General features: G+C 45.9%; 1 protein-coding gene across 2 annotated transcripts in view; it reads right to left on the reverse strand.

Annotated features, from left to right (window-relative positions):
• PRPSAP2 (phosphoribosyl pyrophosphate synthetase associated protein 2) overlaps positions 1-26,882 on the reverse strand; it is a 157,051-nt gene that overhangs the window by 108,650 nt on the left and 21,519 nt on the right. The window contains exon 1 of one of the 2 annotated variants that reach the window (XM_068243518.1): positions 20,187-20,265. The exons of the other annotated variant lie outside the window; for it this stretch is intronic. The gene's annotated coding sequence lies outside the window, so the exon portion shown is untranslated. Of the gene's footprint in view, positions 1-20,186; positions 20,266-26,882 lie in introns of those variants that run through there. 2 annotated transcript variants of the gene reach the window in all.

A 26,882-nucleotide genomic window follows, 5' to 3' on the forward strand; every position in this document is an offset into this window, starting at 1 on the left:
TAAGACGTCTCTCATTACACACAGCACCCATCTCTACGCTTCTCTGCAGGTGTGTGGACTGATTCCACAATCGGCAGATCAGATCCCCTTCACCCCATTTTATTTATTTATATAGCGCTGACATATTACACAGCTGTACAGAGTATATTGTCTTGTCACTAACTGTCCCTCAGAGGAGCTGACAATCTAATCCTACCATAGTCCTATGTCTATGTATGTATCGTGTAGTGTGTGTATCGTAGTCTAGGGCCAATTAAGGGGGAAGCCAATTAACTTATCTGTTTGTTTTTGGGAGGAAACTGGAGTGCCTGGAGAAAACCCACACAGACACAGGGAGAACATACAAACTCTTTGTGAGGGTGGGATTCAAACCGGGGACCCATCGCTGCAAGGCGAGAGCACTAACCACAACGCCACCGTGCTGCCCCCATACACAGTAATCACAGCATACCATTTCTTGGTTACAGCTGATACAAATCCTGCAATAAATTTGCAGTGTGTCTACTTCCTGCTTTCATGGAAGCAGACATAGGGTTAACATCCTGTGTTTAGCTGCTCTGTCAAGGGCTGCTAAGAATGCATTTCTTTAGGTTTCCCTTCTGTCCTGTGCGAGAGTTCAGCTCCATTTTAAAGGATAAACTGGGGTAAGATAGATATAGAGTCTGACATTTATTTCCTGTTAAACAATGCAGATTGCCTGGCTATCCTGCTGATCCTCTGCCTGTAATACTTTTAGCCACAGCCCCTGAACAAGCATGCAGATCAGGTGCTCCGACTGAAGTGTGACTGGATAAGCCGCATGCTTGTTTCAGGTGTGTCCGATTCAGACACTAGTGCAGCCTTAGAGATCAGCAGGACAGCCAGGCAATGTGCATGGATATAAGGAAATAAATATGGCAGCCTCCATATCCTCCTCAGTCCAGGTGTCATTCAATGGAATACAAACACGCGTTAGAACAGACAGCATGCTGCATTTCCCAGACAAGGCGAGTGCTTTCAGAGCTGTTGCATGTTTTAGTGCATACAAATGTGCATGCTAGGAGAACACTAATGCGCAATAAAAGTGTGTGCAAGGTCTAGTAAGGAGGTGTGGCCTAACACTTCCTTCCGGGGTAGGTGCAGACAGCTGGAGGTTGCCCAGTCTCTATGAACTGGTGCAGCAGGTCATTTTCTGTTTAATCCTACAAGCTACAGAAATGGGGGTTTCCGACCGTACTGGATTACTGAAGAGGAGGCGGCTGGTGTGGAGAGACCAGACTGACTGTCTCCAGAAACTCCACTAGATCTACTAGGCTGGGAACTAATCGTGCAACAAAATCTGCAAAGTGTGACAAAATATCACAACTGTATAGATGCACAAAAACTATAATAGTCACATGACTGCAGAACGCTGGTAACTGTTTGTTCAGCTGTATGACCATGAAACCCCACAGGTGAGGAGTGTGATGCTAGTGAAGTGGTCCTCAAACTAAGGCCCGCGGGCAGAATGCGGCCCCCTGAGGCTTTTTACCGCCCCCCCCACTCCCCCCCCCCCCCCCCACCCACCCACCCACACAGAAAATGTATTACTAATAGATGTCGTCAGCTACATCTTTAAATATTGGTGTTCCGCATATAGATTAGCAGCGTTGGCACCACCCATCCACATGGAAGCCAGAAAGCAGTCATTCGCTGGTTTCCAATCACATTCCACATCAGGTGACACTGCTGTCCAATTGGACTTCAGGTTGTCACCTGGGTATGCGTCACTGTCTGGCCCACAAAGACTTCTACATCATTTCATGTATACTCCGGCCCCCCAGCAGTCTGAAGTATGTTGACCCGGCCCTCGACCCAAAACGTTTGGGGACCCCTGTGCTAGTACATACAACAAAGGGAATGAAGACCTTGCAAGAAGAGAATAAATGCTTAAACAAAGAACAAGCAAATAATTGTGCTGATGCCAATTTGTGGTGGCTACTGGCTGGATAGTGTACTAGGTAAGGGCTCTGCCTCTGACACAGGCAACCTGGGTTTGAATCTCGGCTCTGCCTGTTGAGTAAGCCAGCACCTATTCAGTAAGAGACTTTGGGCAAGACTCCCTGACGCTGCTATGGCCTATAGAGTGTCGTAATGGTTGCAGCTCTGGTGCTTTGAGTCTGCGAGGAACAAAGCGCAATATAAATGTTATTTGTCTTGTCTAATTTCATGTGACTTGCCCAAATGAAGCCACTGCTGTGTGATTGGTCCATTTCTTATCTGCGTGCATAAAATTGGCGTGGAATTGTCAGCGTGTGATCGACCACCCCTACCAGAGGAACGGTAAAAGGCCAGTCAGTGTGCTGGTGAGTAATGATGTCCACAGAGGAGCTTCCTGCCAAGCGGAGAAATGCCTGACATATGGCGGCAAAGAGTAAGCTGAATGCATCACTTGTACTGTAAGCAGCCATGAATCCTGGGCAGAGCCATACAGCTCATTACTGGCAGCTGACAGGCATCACCTGACAGAGCTATCGCTGTGTGCCCATGTGGTGTCACACTGTACTGCAGATATGCTGCTTGGTACATTTCCCCCCCCTCCCCATATCTCCTGCCCCGGGATAGGGTCAGCTGGGGGGGGGGGGGGGGGGTAGGAGAAATCACCTGACAGAGCTATCGCTGTGTGCCCATGTGGTGTCACACTGTACTGCAGATATGCTGCTTGGTACATTTCCCCCCCCCCCCTTTCCTTATATCTGCTGCCCCGGGATAGGCTGTCAGTCAGCGGGAGGGGGGGCATCACCTGACAGAGCTATCGCTGTATGCCCATGTGATGTCACACTGTACTGCAGATATGCTGCTTGGTACATTTCCCCCCCCCCCCCTTTCCTTATATCTGCTGCCCCGGGATAGGCTGTCAGTCAGCGGGAGGGGGGGCATCACCTGACAGAGCTATCGCTGTATGCCCATGTGATGTCACACTGTACTGCAGATATGCTGCTTGGTACATTTCCCCCCCCCCCCTTTCCTTATATCTGCTGCCCCGGGATAGGCTGTCAGTCAGCGGGAGGGGGGGCATCACCTGACAGAGCTATCGCTGTATGCCCATGTGATGTCACACTGTACTGCAGATATGATGCTTGGTACATTTCCCCCCCCCCCCCCATATCTCCTGCCCCGGGATAGGCTGTCAGTCAGTGGGAGAGGGGGCATCACCTGACAGAGCTATTGCTGTATGGGTGGGAGGGGGGATGTTACCGATCCAAAATTTTGCAAACTATCGTATCAAATGGTATCAATTCAAAAAATATGCCAACAATCATGTAAAATGTTGGTTCTGGGTCACTGCGAGATATCGGAATACTACAACATTCATGCACCACTAACATAGAATGATATGTGATTACGGTAAGACTATATCATAGCAGACAAGCCACAGAGAATAAGGAGAAGATCCGCAGGGCAGAATCTGTGCAATCTGCACATCACCGCCTGGATTTGGGCTTCTGTAACTTGCTGAAAAACGAAAGTAAAAGTACACTTTCCTATTCGCTAGTGAATTAACCCCTCACACTCTGCACTAATAGGCAGGTTACAGAAAGAACTAGAACCACTGCAGCCAGTTGCTTAAAGAGAACCAGAGATGAAGCACCCTCTTGTATTTTACCTTATAAATCAGTGGGAACTTGACAGTAAACACCTAATCTGCCCTTTGTTTCATTGTTCTCTGTGTAATCTGACTGTTATTACCTCTGATAAGAATCCCCGACTGAGCACTGTCTAGCTTTGCTACAGAAAGATTATAGCTGAGTCTGTCTTCTGTGGTGTTATTTCAAGCCCAAGCCTGCCCCCTTGTGGCTTTGCTATAATGACTCAGCAATAATCATTCCCAGCAAAGCCAGATTTAATTGCTCAGTCTGGGATTCTTGTGACTGCTGCTAACAGACACTTTTAGCAGTGAGGATGAAACAGACAGCATGGTAAGTGTTTTCTCTAATGTTCTTACTGATATACATGGTAAAATACACAAGGGTGCTTCGTCTCTGGTTCCCTTTAAGAACTACTGATCATTTTGACACACAGTTATCAATGTACGTAACTTGTTTACTGTCTGTACTTTTTAAAATAATCATAGACCCAGATTATTCAGATTTCTGATAGTTTTCCTTAACCTCTTAAAGTGAACCAGAGACGAAGCACCCTCATGTATTGTACCATGGAAATCAGTGGGAACATTAGAGAAAACACTTACCATGCTCTCTGTTCCATCCTCACTGCTAAAAGTGTCTGTTATCTAGCTGAGATAAGAATCCCGGACTGAGCATTGAGTCTGGCTTTGCTATAATGACTCAGCTATAATGATTCCTGAGCAGAGCCAGCAGGGGGCAGGCTTGGACTTGAAGACAGCAAAGAACACAGTCTCAGCTATAATTATTCTGTAGCAAAGCCAGACCGACTGCTTAGTCGGGATTCTTATCTTAGAGGTGATAACAGGCAAATTAAACAGAGAACAATGTAACAAAGAGCAGATTAGGTGTTTACTGTCATGTTCCCACTGATTTATAAGGTAAAATACATGAGGTTGCTTCATCTCTGGTTCTCTTTAAGGACCACAGGCTTACACCCCCCTAGTGACCAGGCTATTTTTACAATTCAGCACACTGCAGCTTTAACAGTTCACTGCACGGCCATACAACTTCACACACAAATCAATCTGCCCACCAACAGAGCTTTCTGTTGGTGGGCTCTGATCTCTGCTGCAGGATGTTTTTTATTATTCATTTGTTATATTATTTTAAATTAAAGTGTCTATTGTTTTCCCCTGGGTCAGACTATAACATAGCCCTCACTGATAAAGAGTTACCGCCATAAAACACTTTCCTGGCAGAAAATGGCTTCTGAGGGCAGGAAAGAGAGAAATGGGTCAATTGTTCATAGATTTTAGCTATGGCATACTAAAATGAATGTGTCACTGTGCAGAGAGAATGAAACAGTAAAAACTTAAAAAAGTAGATGAAATAAAAGTGTGGGATATAAAAAAAAAATAAAAAAATAAAAAATAAAAAAAGTGTTTTAGGAGCAGGAGGACTGGTACAATTTCAATCTCATCGGTTTATTTTCACCTTGTATTTCTTAAAAAAAAAAAAAAAAAATGTACAGCCACATTCAGAGGAGTAATATAAAGGAGTGCTTCTAGGGGACAGCACAGCAAAGGTTGCCATATACATATAGACTGCCACTCAATGCGTCAAACTGAATAAATTCCAACCAAACACAGTATATAACAATAGTCAGTACACCTATTTTTTCTGAATATTTTATATCTTTTCATAGGCCAAGATATGACACTGATACAATGTAAAGAAGTCAGCGTTTGATTGGACAATTGTCCCCCACCTCACCCCAAGCATAATGTTCTCCTACTCAGCCCACCTGTGGGAAGCTGCTTTGTCATATGCCGGGCATCGGCCCTCACCCCACTTCATAGCCATAGACCGCTAGGCTAGTAGCATATCTGTACAGCACTCAGCACCTATCAGCTGAGGCACCTATCACCGATGTGTGCAGCTGACAGTCATCACGCATGCACCAGGCGTCAGGGCAGGAAGGCAGCTACCAGCTGTAGGATGCTGCTTTGTCATATGCCAGGCATCGGCCCTCACCCCACTTCATAGCCATAGACCGCTAGGCTAGTAGCATATCTGTACAGCACTCAGCACCTATCAGCTGAGGCACCTATCACCGATGTGTGCAGCTGACAGTCATCACGCATGCACCAGGCGTCAGGGCAGGAAGGCAGCTACCAGCTGTAGGATGCTGCTCTGTCATATGCCAGGCATCAGCCCTCACCCCACTTCATGGCCACAGACCGCTAGGCTAGCAGCACGTCTGTACAGCACTCAGCACCTATCACCTGAGGCACCTATCACCGATGTGTGCGGCTGACAGTCCTCACGCATGCACCAGGCGTCAGGGCAGGAAGGCAGCTACCAGCTGTAGGATGCTGCTCTGTCATATGCTGGGCATTGGACCTCACCCCACTTCATGGCCACAGACCGCTAGGCTAGCAGCACGTCTGTACAGCACTCAGCACCTATCACCTGAGGCACCTATTACCGATGTGTGCAGCCGACAGTCCTCGTACGCATGCACCAGGGGTCAGGGCAGGAAGGCAGCTACCAGCTGTAGGATGCTGCTCTGTCATATGCCAGGCATTGGACCTCACCCCACTTCATGGCCACAGACCGCTAGGCTAGCAGCACGTCTGTACAGCACTCAGCACCTATCACCTGAGGCACCTATCACCGATGTGTGCAGCTGACAGTCCTCACGCATGCACCAGGCGTCAGGGCAGGGAGGCAGCTACCAGCTGTAGGATGCTGCTCTGTCATATGCCGGGCATTGGACCTTACTCCACTTCATAGCCACAGACCGCTAGGCTAGTAGCATATCTGTACAGCATTCAGCACCTATCACCTGAGGCACCTATCACCGATGTGTGCAGCTGACAGTCCTCACGCATGCACCAGGCGTCAGGGCAGGAAGGCAGCTACCAGCTGTAGGAAGCTGCTCTGTCATATGCCGGGCATCAGCACTCACCCCACTTCATAGCTACAGACCGCTAGGCTAGCAGCATGTCTGTACAGCACTCAGCACCTATCACCTGAGGCACCTATCACCGATGTGTGCAGCTGACAGTCCTCACGCATGCACCAGGCGTCAGGGCAGGAAGGCAGCTACCAGCTGTAGGATGCTGCTCTGTCATATGCCGGGCATCAGCACTCACCCCACTTCATAGCTACAGACCGCTAGGCTAGCAGCATGTCTGTACAGCACTCAGCACCTATCACCTGAGGCACCTATCACCGATGTGTGCAGCTGACAGTCCTCACGCATGCACCAGGCGTCAGGGCAGGAAGGCAGCTACCAGCTGTAGGATGCTGCTCTGTCATATGCCGGGCATCAGCACTCACCCCACTTCATAGCTACAGACCGCTAGGCTAGCAGCACGTCTGTACAGCACTCAGCACCTATCACCTGAGGCACCTATCACCGATGTGTGCAGCTGACAGTCCTCGTACGCATGCACCAGGGGTCAGGGCAGGAAGGCAGCTACCAGCTGTAGGATGCTGCTCTGTCATATGCCGGGCATCAGCCCTCACCCCACTTCATAGCCACAGACCGCTAGGCTAGCAGCATGTCTGTACAGCACTCAGCACCTATCACCTGAGGCACCTATCACCGATGTGTGCAGCTGACAGTCCTCACGCATGCACCAGGCGTCAGGGCAGGAAGGCAGCTACAAGCTGTAGGAAGCTGCTCTGTCATATGCTGGGCATCGGCCCTCACCCCACTTCATGGCCACAGACTGCTAGGCTAGCAGCAGGTCTGTACAGCACTCAGCACCTATCACCGATGTGTGCAGCTGACAGTCCTCACGCATGCACCAGGGGTCAGGGCAGGAAGGCAGCTACCAGCTGTATGTAAACAAAGTCATTGCGCTGACATTTCAGATATTGTTCCCGGAGGAAAATCAATAGTCCAATAGGCTGTACTAACGATCACCAGTGGCGTCTGTTAATCCCTCATGATTAGATTCTCCAGACAGACAGACAGACATAGGGAGTGTATTGTGTTACACAAGTCTGAGGACCCCCTCCTAGCTTACTGACAGTCTGTACAGCCCACCCACACAAGTGTAATTTAATCTCTCAGCTGTGTGAGCTCAGGAATCTCTTCTGCCATGGCAGAGCAGCTAATTTGTAAGCACAGGATGTAAACACTGTATCTGCTTCCATGAAAGCAGGAAGTAGCTACACTGCAGATGTATTGCAGGACTTGTATCTGCTCTAACAAATGTTTTTTTTCTTTAAAGGTTATTATGCTGTTGCATATTTTTTAGAGCAGAGAGGAAGTTCTGAGTTCAGGTCCGCTTTAATGGAAAAATCGAGGATGTACGAGCAAATGCAAAAAAATAAAAATAAAAAAAATAAAAATAAATTGTAGCAGCTTTACCTGTTTGCAATTAAAGCGGACCTGAACTCCTAACTTCCTCTCTGCTGTAAAAAGATCAGCAACAGCATAATAAACTTTACCGAAAAACATTTCCTTTACAGGTGATACAAATCCTGCAATAAATCCGCAGTGTGTCTACTTCCTGCTTTCATGGAAGCAGACGTGTGATTACCAATTAACTGCTCTGCCATGGCAGTCAGGTGACACGGGGGAGATATTAAATTACAACTTGTGATTAGTCACAGATAAGTGGGAATTAGGGCTGGTGCACACCGGAGCAGTTCTGGAGCGTTTTTTGAAACGCTTGCAGGGGGAAACCGCTTGGCTAATGAAAGTGAATGGGGTGGTGCACACCAGAGCGGCTCGTTTTTCCACAAACGCAAACTCGGGGGCTGCAGCATTTTAGATTTCTGAGGTGTTTCTGCCTCAATGTAAAGTATAGGAAAGTGGAAAACTGCTCTGAGAAACGCCAGACCAGAGCGGTTCTCCAGGCGTTTTTGTTACAGAAGCTGTTCAGTAACAGCTTTTATTGTAACCATATTTGTAATCTGCTACACCAAAAACAATCCAAAAACCGCTAGGCATGTTTAGAAAACCTCTAAGGGCCCGTTCACACTTATAATTGCAAAACGCCGGTGATTACCGTTGTGCGGGAGTGATTTTCCCGCGATTAACGCGAAAAAAAAATCACTGGACACTGCGACGGTTTTGGAGCGATCGCGATTAACGTGCTTTGCACGCTAATCACGATCGCTAATTGCGGAACGCTCGTCGCCGGCAAACCGCGGCAGTGAGAACACTGCCATTTGCTAAATTGTATAGCGGTTTGCCATGAGCGGGAATTGCGCGATTCCTGCTCAGGTGAGAACGGGCCTTAAACATGCCTAGAATCGCTCTGAAATCTGCTTCAAAAACTTCTAGCGTTATGCGGATCTGCTAGAGGTGTTTGGTGTGCACTGGGCCTCAGACAGGCTAAACTCTCTAAATACATACAGGATGCATTTTTCTAGGTTTCCCTTCTGTCCTGTGCAAGAGTTCAGGTCCTTTTCCAGCAAGTATAGCAGGCCAGAGGCAAGGACACACAACCTGCATTGTGCGGACAGCAACCCTTGATCTTTAGACACACAATAACCTTATCTATATTGCACACTAATAAGCCTTCAGCCAACAGCCTGCCCTGCCAGCCACCTGCAGCGATCTGCCCGCAAACACAAGGTACAGTGTTGACATTCAGAGACGGTATTTGCACGTCTGAAGCCTCCCAGCAGCTCTGCTCAATCGTCTTGTCACACCCCGGGACAAATAAAGCGGAACCACCAGAAACCAACGGATCATACATAACAGTTATACGAATACCCAGATCTGGTATGCACCCCCCCCATGTCCCCCATTCCCCCTGCTTTGGCAATGCCTGTATTGAAGCTTGGTCATGCCAATAAAGCCATCTCTGGATTTGTGATGGAGGCTGCCATATTTATTTCCTGTTAAACAATACCAGTTGCCTGGCAGCCCTGCTGATCTCTTTGGCTGCAGTAGTGTCTGAATCACACACCCGAGACAAGCATGCAGCTAATCCAGTCACACTTCAATCAGAACACCTGATCTGCCTGCTTATTCAGGGGTTATGGTTAAAAGTATTAGAGGCAGAGGATCAGCAGGACAGCCAGGCAATCTGCAATGTTTAAGATGAAATAAATATGGCAGCCTCCATATGCCTCTTGTTGCAGTTGTGCTTTAAGCCGCAGCCACCTTTAATTGCCATTAACAGGGCTGATTTCCAACATTTAATAGAAAAACAGACTAGAATGGATTATTTGGTATCAGAGACCTGCATTCATTACCTGGGTCAGATCACACCATAGAGAGATTTGCTGAGGTGTTATAAGAAGCTGTAATGAGCGTGCATCTGCACTGACACCACAATTCACTCTGTGATGTGATAAATCATACACAACCATCAGGAAACGCAGCTTACTCAGAACAGAGAGGAACACACAGAGAATACAGGAAATAACAATCCCATAGAGATCATTGCAGCACTTTGCATACACAGTGACAGCCTGTGGTTGCTTTACTATACTGCAGTTTAAATAATCCAGTTGATACTGCCAACAGCACGCAACTGAAACAGCCCAAATTTCAATGCGCTAACCCTTCAGCCAGCCTTACTGTACTATGATATGACCAAGTCGATGAAATTGCAAACAATTTTCAATAAATCCAGTCCCGATTCGCAAGCCCACCACGCACGTCCTGCAGAAGCCCAGCTATCCACTAGGACAGATACAATTATTTACAACGTTTTAAGGGTAACTCCAACTTAAACCTGAGATTTCAGTTATAAGTGGAGTATGGCGATACTAGTCACGCTCTGCTTTCTTATGCATCTTGCCCATTCTTCATACATGTAATATGTAAAATCTCTTTACATGATCTGCCACGTAACACAGGAACCATGGCAGCAGTGTCATCTCCAACCTTACATATAACATCTCTTCACATGATCTGCCACGTAACACAGGAACCATGGCAGCAGTGTGATCTCCAACCTTACATATAACATCTCTTCACATGATCTGCCACGTAACACATGTAGTATGGTAGCAGTGTGATCTCCAACCTTACATCTAACATCTCTTCACATGATCTGCCACGTAACACAGGAACCATGGCAGCAGTGTGATCTCCAACCTTACATAGAACATCTCTTCACATGATCTGCCACGTAACACAGGAACCATGGCAGCAGTGTGATCTTCAACCTTACATAGAACATCTCTTCACATGATCTGCCACGTAACACAGGAACCATGGCAGCAGTGTGATCTCCAACCTTACATAGAACATCTCTTCACATGATCTGCCACGTAACCCAGGAACCATGGCAGCAGTGTGATCTCCAACCTTACATAGAACATCTCTTCACATGATCTGCCACGTAACACAGGAACCATGGCAGCAGTGTGATCTCCAACCTTACATCTAACATCTCTTCACATGATCTGCCACGTAACACAGGAACCATGGCAGCAGTGTGATCTCCAACCTTACATCTAACATCTCTTCACATGATCTGCCACGTAACACAGGAACCATGGCAGCAGTGTGATCTCCAACCTTACATCTAACATCTCTTCACATGATCTGCCACGTAACACAGGAACCATGGCAGCAGTGTGATCTCCAACCTTACATCTAACATCTCTTCACATGATCTGCCACGTAACACAGGAACCATGGCAGCAGTGTGATCTCCAACCTTACATGTAACATCTCTTCACATGATCTGCCACGTAACACAGGAACCATGGCAGCAGTGTGATCTCCAACCTTACATCTAACATCTCTTCACATGATCTGCCATGTAACATGAACCATGGCAGCAGTGTGATCTCCAACCTTACATGTAACATCTCTTCACATGATCTGCCACGTAACACAGGAACCATGGCAGCAGTGTGATCTCCAACCTTACATATAACATCTCTTCACATGATCTGCCACGTAACACAGGAACCATGGCAGCAGTGTGATCTCCAACCTTACATATAACATCTCTTCACATGATCTGCCACGTAACACAGGAACCATGGCAGCAGTGTGATCTCCAACCTTACATCTAACATCTCTTCACATGATCTGCCACGTAACACAGGAACCATGGCAGCAGTGTGATCTCCAACCTTACATGTAACATCTCTTCACATGATCTGCCACGTAACACAGGAACCATGGCAGCAGTGTGATCTCCAACCTTACATCTAACATCTCTTCACATGATCTGCCACGTAACACAGGAACCATGGCAGCAGTGTGATCTCCAACCTTACATCTAACATCTCTTCACATGATCTGCCACGTAACACAGGAACCATGGCAGCAGTGTGATCTCCAACCTTACATGTAACATCTCTTCACATGATCTGCCACGTAACACAGGAACCATGGCAGCAGTGTGATCTCCAACCTTACATATAACATCTCTTCACATGATCTGCCACATAACACAGGAACCATGGCAGCAGTGTGATCTCCAACCTTACATATAACATCTCTTCACATGATCTGCCACGTAACACAGGAACCATGGCAGCAGTGTGATCTCCAACCTTACATCTAACATCTCTTCACATGATCTGCCACGTAACCCAGGAACCATGGCAGCAGTGTGATCTCCAACCTTACATGTAACATGTCAGGTCTAAACATATCCAAGGATTCCTGATGTAAGGGACCTGTACTATACCATTGCCACACATACATATAACATTCACGGTGTGGTCACACAGGACCCCTGACAGAGCATAAACATGCTGTGGTATAAAAATGGACAGTCCAATCATGTAATACCAATCTAGGTGCACCAAATTGAAAATACAATGCTTATATCCATGAACTGAACAAATACTGAACTGTATGTACGGTATATAGAGTGGGTTGCAAAAGTATTCGGCCCCCTTGAAGTTTTCCGCATTTTGTCACATTACTGCCACAAACATGCATCAATGTTATTGGAATTCCACTTGAAAGACCAATACAAAGTGGTGTACACGTGAGAAGTGGAACAAAAATCATACATCATTCCAAACATTTATTACAAATCAATAACTGCAAAGTGGGGTGTGCGTAATTATTCAGCCCCCTGAGTCAATACTTTGTAGAACCACCTTTTGCTGCAATTACAGCTGCCAGTCTTTTAGGGTATGTCTCTACCAGCTTTGCACATCTAGAGACTGAAATCCTTGCCCATTCTTCTTTGCAAAACAGCTCCAGCTCAGTCAGATTAGATGGACAGCGTTTGTGAACAGCAGTTTTCAGATCTTGCCACAGATTCTCGATTGGATTTAGATCTGGACTTTGACTGGGCCATTTTGGTCTCATCTGACCAGAGAACCTTCTTCCACATGGTTGCTGTGTCCCCCACATGGCTTGTGGCAAGCTGCAAACAGGACTTCTTATGCTTTCTGTTAACAATGCCTTTCTTCTTGCCACTCTTCCATAGAGGCCAACTTTGTGCAGTGCATGACTAATAGTTGTCCAATGGACAGATTCCCCCACCTGAGCTGTAGATCTCTGCAGCTCGTCCAGAGTCACCATGGGCCTCTTGACTGCATTTCTGATCAGCGCTCTCCTTGTTCGGCCTGTGAGTTTAGGTGGATGGCCTTGTCTTGGTAGGTTTACAGTTGTGCCATACTCCTTCCATTTCTGAATGATCGCTTGAACAGTGCTCCGTGGGATGTTCAAGGCTTTGGAAATCTTTTTGTAGCCTAAGCCTGCTTTATATTTCTCAATAACTTTATCCCTGACCTGTCTGGTGTGTTCTTTGGACTTCATGGTGTTGTTGCTCCCAATATTCTCTTAGACAACCTCTGAGGCCCTCACAGAGCAGCTGTATTTGTACTGACATTAGATAACACACAGGTGCCCTCTAGTCATTAGCACTCATCAGGCAATGTCTATAGGCAACTGACTGCACTCAGATCAAAGGTGGCCGAATAATTATGCACACCCCACTTTTCAGTTATTGATTTGTAAAAAATGTTTGGAATCACGTATGATTTTCGTTCCACTTCTCACGTGTACACCACTTTGTGTTGGTCTTTCATGTGGAATTCCAGTAAAATTGATTAATGTTTGTGGCAGTAATATGACAAAATGTGGAAAACTTCAAGGGGGCCGAATACTTTTGCAACCCACTGTATACCTTCCGTGTAACCATAACTAGACATGAGATATGAAGGGCTACAGCAAACATGAATAATGACAGGTCACACATATGACACGGATGTCTCCAGAATACATGAAACAACAAAAGCAACTATTGAGAAAGTGTGAGGTGACACAGGAGCTCAATAATAATACTACAACTGGAATACATGTAATATGATGTGTGAAACACAACTTTCTTTTCACACACGTACAAATGAAAAGTCCCACAACATACATGTAATACTGAACACCCACAAATGGCATGACTAATGGGTGTGAAATTCATAGTAAGTACCAGCTATGTTAAGCCATGGCATAACATGACTGGCTGCACTACATACGTAACCAATTCCATGACATCACTAATCATACATGTAATGCTGGTGACAGACTGGACAGATGCCCATATATTATATCCAGCCACATACATCAGCTCAGCTTCATGTCATCACCTCACACGTGTAGCATGCTGTGACTCCTAGCATGACTTGGCACATCATACATTTAAGGGTACATGATATGGAGAGCACACAACATACATGTACTCCAGACATAACAGTACACATCATACATGTACATCTGTAACCACACACATAACATACCATGCTTACGATAACACACCCCTGACAACACATCATACATGTAACATACCAAGACCATGACATTTAACATGACATCATACCTGTCCACCTGCAATCAGACACATACATGTAACATGCCTGGCACTACTGACTCTGATAACACATCATACATGTCCACCTGCAGCCAGACACATACATGTAACATGCCTGGCACTACTGACTCTGATAACACATCATACATGTCCACCTGCAGCCAGACACATACATGTAACATGCCTGGCACTACTGACTCTGATAACACATCATACATGTCCACCTGCAGCCAGACACATACATGTAACATGCCTGGCACTACTGACTCTGATAACACATCATACATGTCCACCTGCAGCCAGACACATACATGTAACATGCCTGGCACTACTGACTCTGATAACACATCATACATGTAACATGCCTAGCACTACTGACTCTGATAACACATCATACATGTCCACCTGCAGCCAGACACATACATGTAACATGCCTGGCACTACTGACTCTGATAACACATCATACATGTCCACCTGCAGCCAGACACATACATGTAACATGCCTGGCACTACTGACTCTGATAATACATGTAACATGCCTGCCACTACTGACTCTGATAACACATCATACATGTCCACCTGCAGCCAGACACATACATGTAACATGCCTGGCACTACTGACTCTGATAACACATCATACATGTCCACCTGCAGCCAGACACATACATGTAACATGCCTGGCACTACTGACTCTGATAACACATCATACATGTCCACCTGCAGCCAGACACATACATGTAACATGCCTGACACTACTGACTCTGATAACACATCATACATGTCCACCTGCAGCCAGACACATACATGTAACATGCCTGGCACTACTGACTCTGATAACACATCATACATGTCCACCTGCAGCCAGACACATACATGTAACATGCCTGGCACTACTGACTCTGATAACACATCATACATGTCCACCTGCAGCCAGACACATACATGTAACATGCCTGGCACTACTGACTCTGATAACACATCATACATGTAACATGCCTGGCACTACTGACTCTGATAACACATCATACATGTAACATGCCTGGCACTACTGACTCTGATAACACATCATACATGTAACATGCCTGGCACTACTGACTCTGATAACACATCATACATGTAACATGCCTGGCACTACTGACTCTGATAACACATCATACATGTAACATGCCTGGCACTACTGACTCTGATAACACATCATACATGTCCACCTGCAGCCAGACACATACATGTAACATGCCTGGCACTATTGACTCTGATAACACATCATACATGTAACATGCCTGGCACTACTGACTCTGATAACACATCATACATGTCCACCTGCAGCCAGACACATACATGTAACATGCCTGGCACTACTGACTCTGATAACACATCATACATGTAACATGCCTGGCACTACTGACTCTGATAACACATCATACATGTAACATGCCTGGCACTACTGACTCTGATAACACATCATACATGTAACATGCCTGGCACTACTGACTCTGATAACACATCATACATGTAACATGCCTGGCACTACTGACTCTGATAACACATCATACATGTCCACCTGCAGCCAGACACATACATGTAACATGCCTGGCACTATTGACTCTGATAACACATCATACATGTAACATGCCTGGCACTACTGACTGATAACACATCATACATGTCCACCTGCAGCCAGACACATACATGTAACATGCCTGGCACTACTGACTCTGATAACACATCATACATGTCCACCTGCAGCCAGACACATACATGTAACATGCCTGGCACTACTGACTCTGATAACACATCATACATGTCCACCTGCAGCCAGACACATACATGTAACATGCCTGACACTACTGACTCTGATAACACATCATACATGTCCACCTGCAGCCAGACACATACATGTAACATGCCTGGCACTACTGACTCTGATAACACATCATACATGTCCACCTGCAGCCAGACACATACATGTAACATGCCTGGCACTACTGACTCTGATAACACATCATACATGTCCACCTGTAGCCAGACACATACATGTAACATGCCTGGCACTACTGACTCTGATAACACATCATACATGTCCACCTGCAGCCAGACACATACATGTAACATGCCTGGCACTACTGACTCTGATAACACATCATACATGTAACATGCCTGGCACTACTGACTCTGATAACACATCATACATGTCCACCTGCAGCCAGACACATACATGTAACATGCCTGGCACTACTGACTCTGATAACACATCATACATGTCCACCTGCAGCCAGACACATACATGTAACATGCCTGGCACTACTGACTCTGATAACACATCATACATGTCCACCTGCAGCCAGACACATACATGTAACATGCCTGACACTACTGACTCTGATAACACATCATACATGTCCACCTGCAGCCAGACACATACATGTAACATGCCTGGCACTACTGACTCTGATAACACATCATACATGTAACATGCCTGGCACTACTGACTCTGATAACACATCATACATGTAACATGCCTGGCACTACTGACTCTGATAACACATCATACATGTAACATGCCTGGCACTACTGACTCTGATAACACATCATACATGTAACATGCCTGGCACTACTGACTCTGATAACACATCATACATGTAACATGCCTGGCACTACTGACTCTGATAACACATCATACATGTCCACCTGCAGCCAGACACATACATGTAACATGCCTGGCACTATTGACTCTGATAACACATCATACATGTCCACCTGCAGCCAGACACATACATGTAACATGCCTGGCACTACTGACTCTGATAACACATCATACATGTAACATGCCTGGCACTACTGACTCTGATAACACATCATACATGTAACATGCCTGGCACTACTGACTCTGATAACACATCATACATGTAACATGCCTGGCACTACTGACTCTGATAACACATCATACATGTAACATGCCTGGCACTACTGACTCTGATAACACATCATACATGTAACATGCCTGGCACTACTGACTCTGATAACACATCATACATGTCCACCTGCAGCCAGACACATACATGTAACATGCCTGGCACTATTGACTCTGATAACACATCATACATGTAACATGCCTGGCACTACTGACTCTGATAACACATCATACATGTCCACCTGCAGCCAGACACATACATGTAACATGCCTGGCACTACTGACTCTGATAACACATCATACATGTAACATGCCTGGCACTACTGACTCTGATAACACATCATACATGTCCACCTGCAGCCAGACACATACATGTAACATGCCTGGCACTACTGACTCTGATAACACATCATACATGTCCACCTGCAGCCAGACACATACATGTAACATGTCTGGCACTACTGACTCTGATAACACATCATACATGTCCACCTGCAGCCAGACACATACATGTAACATGCCTGACACTACTGACTCTGATAACACATCATACATGTCCACCTGCAGCCAGACACATACATGTAACATGCCTGGCACTACTGACTCTGATAACACATCATACATGTCCACCTGCAGCCAGACACATACATGTAACATGCCTGGCACTACTGACTCTGATAACACATCATACATGTCCACCTGCAGCCAGACACATACATGTAACATGCCTGGCACTACTGACTCTGATAACACATCATACATGTCCACCTGTAGCCAGACACATACATGTAACATGCCTGGCACTACTGACTCTGATAACACATCATACATGTAACATGCCTGGCACTACTGACTCTGATAACACATCATACATGTCCACCTGCAGCCAGACACATACATGTAACATGCCTGGCACTACTGACTCTGATAACACATCATACATGTCCACCTGCAGCCAGACACATACATGTAACATGCCTGGCACTACTGACTCTGATAACACATCATACATGTCCACCTGCAGCCAGACACATACATGTAACATGCCTGACACTACTGACTCTGATAACACATCATACATGTCCACCTGCAGCCAGACACATACATGTAACATGCCTGGCACTACTGACTCTGATAACACATCATACATGTAACATGCCTGGCACTACTGACTCTGATAACACATCATACATGTAACATGCCTGGCACTACTGACTCTGATAACACATCATACATGTAACATGCCTGGCACTACTGACTCTGATAACACATCATACATGTAACATGCCTGGCACTACTGACTCTGATAACACATCATACATGTCCACCTGCAGCCAGACACATACATGTAACATGCCTGGCACTACTGACTCTGATAACACATCATACATGTAACATGCCTGGCACTACTGACTCTGATAACACATCATACATGTCCACCTGCAGCCAGACACATACATGTAACATGCCTGGCACTACTGACTCTGATAACACATCATACATGTCCACCTGCAGCCAGACACATACATGTAACATGTCTGGCACTACTGACTCTGATAACACATCATACATGTCCACCTGCAGCCAGACACATACATGTAACATGCCTGACACTACTGACTCTGATAACACATCATACATGTCCACCTGCAGCCAGACACATACATGTAACATGCCTGACACTACTGACTCTGATAACACATCATACATGTCCACCTGCAGCCAGACACATACATGTAACATGCCTGGCACTACTGACTCTGATAACACATCATACATGTCCACCTGCAGCCAGACACATACATGTAACATGCCTGGCACTACTGACTCTGATAACACATCATACATGTCCACCTGTAGCCAGACACATACATGTAACATGCCTGGCACTACTGACTCTGATAACACATCATACATGTCCACCTGCAGCCAGACACATACATGTAACATGCCTGGCACTACTGACTCTGATAACACATCATACATGTCCACCTGTAGCCAGACACATACATGTAACATGCCTGGCACTGCTGACTCTGATAACACATCATACATGTCCACCTGCAGCCAGACACATACATGTAACATGCCTGGCACTACTGACTCTGATAACACATCATACATGTAACATGCCTGGCACTACTGACTCTGATAACACATCATACATGTCCACCTGTAGCCAGACACATACATGTAACATGCCTGGCACTGCTGACTCTGATAACACATCATACATGTCCACCTGCAGCCAGACACATACATGTAACATGCCTGGCACTACTGACTCTGATAACACATCATACATGTAACATGCCTGGCACTACTGACTCTGATAACACATCATACATGTCCACCTGCAGCCAGACACATACATGTAACATGCCTGGCACTACTGACTCTGATAACACATCATACATGTCCACCTGCAGCCAGACACATACATGTAACATGCCTGGCACTACTGACTCTGATAACACATCATATATGTCCACCTGCAGACAGACACATACATGTAACATGCCTGGCACTACTGACTCTGATAACACATCATACATGTCCACCTGCAGCCAGACACATACATGTAACATGCCTGGCACTACTGACTCTGATAACACATCATACATGTCCACCTGCAGCCAGACACATACATGTAACATGCCTGACACTACTGACTCTGATAACACATCATACATGTCCACCTGCAGCCAGACACATACATGTAACATGCCTGGCACTACTGACTCTGATAACACATCATACATGTCCACCTGCAGCCAGACACATACATGTAACATGCCTGGCACTACTGACTCTGATAACACATCATACATGTAACATGCCTGAAAGCAGGGCATCGATATATATGACACATACATGCAGCATGACATCACACACACACAGCACACGGGGTCTCCTCACCCGCAGCTCCGCCAGTCTCCTGTCTCCTCTCCGCCAGAAATGGCGACTCTGCCGAGCCTGCTGCAGATTGCCGATCACATGGATCCGCCCCCCCGCACTGACGTCACCGCTGCCCGGACTGTCAATGGCAGGACTGCTGCATGGCGCCGAATCATCGATGTGACAGAAGCAGCGGAGCTGCAAGAGACAGAGAGGAGCACAAAGGGCGGCCAGGGGGAGGGGCTTTCCTGACTCAGCTGCCCCCTGCGTGACCCTATACTGCCAACACACTGCCACCAAATATACTGACAATATACTGCCACCCCATATACTGCCAATACACTGCCACCCCATATACTGACAATACACTGCCATTCCTATCACTGTGCCTATATACTGCCAATACACTGCCACCCCATATACTGCCACCCCATATACTGCCACCCCATATACTGACAATACACTGCCACCCCATATACTGCCAATACACTGCCACCCAATATACTGACAATACACTGCCATTCCTATCACTGTGCCAATATACTGACAATACACTGCCACCCCATATACTGACAATACACTGCCACCCCATATACTGCCAATACACTGCCACCCAATATACTGCCAATCTACTGCCACCCCATATACTGCCAATACACTGCCACCAAATATACTGACAATACACTGCCACCCCATATACTGCCAATACACTGCCACCAAATATACTGACAATATACTGCCACCAAATATACTGCCAATACACTGCCTCACCATATACTGACAATACACGGCCATTCCTATCACTGTGCCTATATACTGCCAATACACTGCCACCAAATATACTGACAATACACTGCCACCCCATATACTGCCACCCCATATACTGCCAATATACTGAATACACTGCCATTCCTATCACTGTGCCAATATACTGACAATACACTGCCACCCCATATACTGCCAATATACTCACAATACACTGCCATTCCTATCACTGTGCCAATATACTGACAATACACTGCCACCCCATATACTGCCAATACACTGCCACCCTGCCAATACACTGCCACACCATATACTGCCAATACACTGCCATTCCTATCACTGTGCCTATATACTGACAATACACTGCCACCCCATATACTGCCAATATACTGCCACCCTACTGACAATACACTGCCATTCCTACCACTGTGCCAATATACTGCCAATACACTGCCACCCCATATACTGCCAATACACTGCTGCCCCATATACTGCCAATACACTGCCACACCATATACTGACAATACACTGCCATTCCTATCACTGTGCCAATATACTGACAATACACTGCCACCCCATATACTGACAATATACTGCCACCCCATATACTGATAATATACTGACAATACACTGCCATTCCTATCACTGTGCCAATATACTGACAATACACTGCCACCCCATATACTGCCAATATACTGCCACCCCATATACTGCCAATACACTGCCATTCCTATCACTGTGTGATCTGAGCGCGCCCAGCCGGGCTGCAGCTCTCTTAAGCTGCTCCAGACCTTGTCTCAGATTTCTACACCTTTAAACCTATTTGTGCTGAAACTGGACTCAAAATACAGAGGAATTCCACCCACCACGACCAAGGCTACAACTACAACCAACCAGAACAATCGGATTACTTTGGATGGCAGAGATTTAAACTGGATTGAAATCCTCCATGAAGCTCACCTCTGCTGAACACACCAAGCCTTCTAACAGCTGACCTGAAACAAGACCTTCAACCTCTCTGGAAACTTGATTGCCTGTGATTGCCCTCACTCCACCCTGTGAGTAATCCTTTATACATTATCCAAGGCATATGCACCAAGTGACTATTTTCCACATTTATGTTATCATTTATCTTCTAAAACAAGGAACTTTACTTAAAATAAATCTATGATCCAACTCTGTGTAGGAATGAAAGGATTTTGCATAGACCCCCTTTGATCCCAGCAGGACTCCAGAAGTACAAGCTATCTGAACAAGTCTATTGTCTCTAATGTCAACATACAAATACTCATCAAAGGACCTTTTCTCTGCATGCCCTCCCAAGAATCAATTACAAATTAACACCTCTCTGGCTCTACTCTTAAAATCCTTTGGGATACTCAGGAAATGCAGAAGGGGGCGGAGAGGTAGTGGATCCAAGTATAAAAAACATATTTGCCCTCAGAAAAGCTTAATCACAGCTACACTCTGCAATGCCAGATCGATAAATAATAAGACTGCAACTATACATGACCTAATAGAGCTCTCTGATTTGACCTTTTTGACAGAGACCTGGCTTGGGAAGCATGCAGGCCCAACTCTTGAAGCAACCGTGCCGGGCAATTATTCAATCTTGCACTGTGAGAGACAAGTCGGCAAGGGTGGGGGGGTTGCCATATGCTTCAGATCCTCCTTGAACATAAGGCCCCTGCCCATAGGCCCCACTGAAACCTTTGAATGTATTGCAGCTCAACTGTCAGCAGAAGTAAACATCAACATATTGCTCATATACCGCCCCCCAAAAAATGGTCCAGCCTTTCTTAAGGAAATATCTGAACTCTTATCCTGCGTAACAGTGGAACACCCTAGATGGATCATCCTGGGAGACTTCAATGCATGGGTGGATGATCACGACTCCCAGCTAGGAAGTGAACTACTTCTCATAATGAATGAACTGGGTTTCTCTCAGGCTATCAACCTCCCCACCCATACGAAAGGGCACACCCTGGATCTTATATTTCATTCCGGACTTTTAATATCACACATGGATATAAACCCAGTGGTATGGTCAGACCACCACACCATCCACTTCTCTCTGACAGCACCAGCGATAAAACACAGAGGGAAAGAACTCATAAAATACCGTTCACTGAAAGATGTCTCACCCCAGCACGTTCAGAATATCCTCAACTTCGACGCATTAACCAATCATTGCGCAGACCCAGACTCCATGGTCCTGATTTACAACCATGCAGTGTCATCTGCCTATGACGCCCTCGCTCCAGTTCGCATCAAACGATCTACACCACTTCACCATGCACGGTGGTTTGACAGCTCACTAAAGGACCTAAAGAAAGAAGTGCGCAGACTAGAAAGGAAGTGGCGAAAATCTCAGAATTCAAAAGATAAACACACCCTTGTCTCTCACCGGGAAAGCTACCAAAATGCGATCACCAAGAAAAAATCCTCCTACCTATCACAGGAGATCGCAAAGGCCGCCAACAGACCAGCCCAACTATTCCGCACAGTTGATAGACTATGTAATCCATCCTGTCTAAAACCCACTATAACTCCCTCAAAGGAGCTATGTGAGAAATTTGCCTGCTACTTTGCTGACAAAGTATCTTCTATTCGGTCTCTCATTCAGTCCACAGCACCCAAGACTCATGCAACTAATGGAAATAGCTGCAAAAACAACCTAACACCCTGGACTGATTTCAAAAGTATTAGTGAGGAAGAGATCTCAGACACCCTCTGTCGTCTCCACCAGACAACCTGCGACCTGGACCCTGGACCAACTAAACATATGCTGAAATGCCCTGACCTGCTTGGTCCAGCATTTCACAAAATAGTAAATTGCTCTCTGCAAGCAGGGAGGTTTCCTACCTCTCTAAAAGAAGGAATCATCAAGCCCCTTCTCAAAAAACCTTCCATGGATCCAGATGCTATGAGCAGCTACAGACCTGTCTCCAACCTCCCCTTCTTAGGTAAAGTTATTGAAAAGGCTGTCTATCTGCAACTTGAAACCAGGCTGTCAGTAAACAACATCCTGGACCCTCTACAATCTGGCTTTAAGAAACACCACAGCTGTGAAACAGCCCTCATCCAAGTCTGCAACGATCTGCTCATGGCAAGGGACAGAGGGGAATGCTCCATCCTAATCCTGTTGGATCTCTCAGCTGCTTTTGATACAGTTGACCATGAAATCCTGCTTAACAGACTGCAGGAGTACTGTGGCATCAGTGGATCAGTCCTCCAGTGGTTCAGATCATTCCTGACTGACAGAACACAGAGAGTATCCCTAGGACCTATAATGTCCAAACCTGCACCTCTACAATTCGGAGTGCCACAAGGATCAATCCTATCCCCTCTGCTGTTTGCAATCTACATGTTGCCACTCGGTACACTTATCCAACGACATGGCCTGACGTACCACTGCTACGCCGATGACACACAGCTATACCTGTCCTTCAAACCTGGTGGAACAGACCCTACCCCAAAAATAAACTCTTGCTTAGCTGAGCTTCAGGCATGGATGAATGATAACTGGTTGAAACTGAATGCTGACAAAACTGAGGTCCTGTTTGTCCAAAGCCAGTGCTCGCCATCAAAACAGCTCTATCCTAAAGCAACACCAATCAGGATTGGGAATTCAGACATAAACAGCTCCAACCTTGTGCGCAGCCTTGGCGTACTAATCGATGGGGAATTGAGTTTCAGAAACCAAATTTCATCTGTAGTTAAATCTTCCTTCTTTCATCTGAAGAACATTGCAAAGATTAAACATCTGATTCCCCCAGAGGATCTTCAAACCCTAGTCCACGCCTTCATCACATCACGGCTGGACTACTGCAATGCCCTTTATGCTGGCCTCCCCAAAAAAGACTTGCGTCGCCTGCAATTAGTGCAGAACGCTGCTGCCAGATTGCTAACAAACCAGCCTCGCCACTGTCACATTACACCGATCCTTCGCTCACTGCACTGGCTACCAGTAGAATGGAGAATACTCTTCAAGATTGGACTGCTGACATTCAAATCCCTGCACAATCTGGGCCCTGGATACATGAAGGACTTGCTGAAGCTGCACCACACCTCTCACAACCTCAGATCAGCAAGTTCTATAAACTTGGTCACTCCCAGAGTGCACCTCAAAAAATCTGGAGACAGAGCCTTCTGTCATGCTGCCCCTACTCTTTGGAACTCCCTACCACACCCAGTAAAGACAGCACCATCCCTGGAGCTATTCAAATCCAGACTGAAAAGCCACCTGTTTAGCCTGGCATTTCCAGATTTATAAAATTCTTCCCCTGTACCACGATGGTCGGAGCCATGCTTATGCGCTTTGAGTCCCACGGGAGAAAAGCGCTTTACAAATGTTATTTGTTGTTGTTGTTGTTGTTAAACTGTGCCAATATAATGCCAATACACTGCCACACCATATACTGACAATACACTGCCATTCCTATCACTGTGCCTGTATATACTGCCAATACACTGCCACCCCATATACTGCCAGTATACTGCCACACCATATACTGTCAATACACTGCCATTCCTATTACTGTGCCTATATATACTGCCAATACACTGCCACCCCATATACTGCCAGTATACTGCCACACCATATACTGTCAATACACTGCCATTCCTATCACTGTGCCTATATACTGCCAATACACTGCCACCCCATATACTGCCACCCCATATACTGCCAATATACTGACAATACACTGCCACCCCATATACTGCCAATATTCTGACAATACACTGCAATTCCTATCACTGTGCCAATATACTGCCAATACACTGCCACCCCATATACTGCCACCCCATATACTGCCAAATACTGCCAATACACTGCCACACCATATACTGCCAGTACACTGCCATTCCTATTACTGTGCCAATATACTGCTAATACACTGCCACCCCATATACTGCCAATATACTGCCATTCCTATCACTGTGTCTATATACTGCCAATACACTGCCACCCCATATACTGCCACCCCATATACTGACAATATACTGACAATATACTGACAATACACTGCCATTCCTATCACTGTGCCAATATACTGACAATACACTGCCACCCCATATACTGCCAATACACTGCCATTCCTATCACTGTGCCTATATACTGACAATACACTGCCACCTCATATACTGCCAATATACTGCCAATATACTGACAATACACTGCCACCTCATATACTGCCAATATACTGCCAATATACTGAATACACTGCCATTCCTATCACTGTGCCAATATACTGCCAATACACTGCCACCCCATATACTGCCAATATACTGCCACCCCATATACTGCCAATATACTGCCAATACACTGCCATTCCTATCACTGTACCAATATACTGACAATACACTGCCACCCCATATACTGCCAATATACTGCCACCCCATATACTGCCAATACACTGCCATTCCTATCACTGTACCAATATACTGACAATACACTGCCACCCCATATACTGCCAATACACTGCCACACCATATACTAACAATACACTGCCATTCCTATCACCGTGCCTATATACAGACAATACACTGCCACCCCATATACTGACAATACACTGCCACCCCATATACTGACAATACACTTCCACCTCATATACTGACAATACACTGCCACCCCATATACTGACAATACACTGCCATTCTTATCACTGTGCCTATATACTGACAATACACTGCCACCCCATATACTGACAATACACTGCCATTCCTATCACTGTGCCAATATACTGACAATACACTGCCACCCCATATACTGACAATATACTGCCACCCCATATACTGACAATATACTGCCACCCTACTGACAATACACTGCCATTCCTACCACTGTGCCAATATACTGACAATATACTTCCACCCCATACACTGCCAATACAGTGCCACCCCATATACTGACAATAAACTGCCACCCCATATACTGCCACCCCCATC

The sequence above is a fragment of the Hyperolius riggenbachi genome, chromosome 7, assembly GCF_040937935.1.
Source record: "Hyperolius riggenbachi isolate aHypRig1 chromosome 7, aHypRig1.pri, whole genome shotgun sequence".
NCBI classification, from domain to species: Eukaryota; Metazoa; Chordata; class Amphibia; order Anura; family Hyperoliidae; genus Hyperolius; species Hyperolius riggenbachi.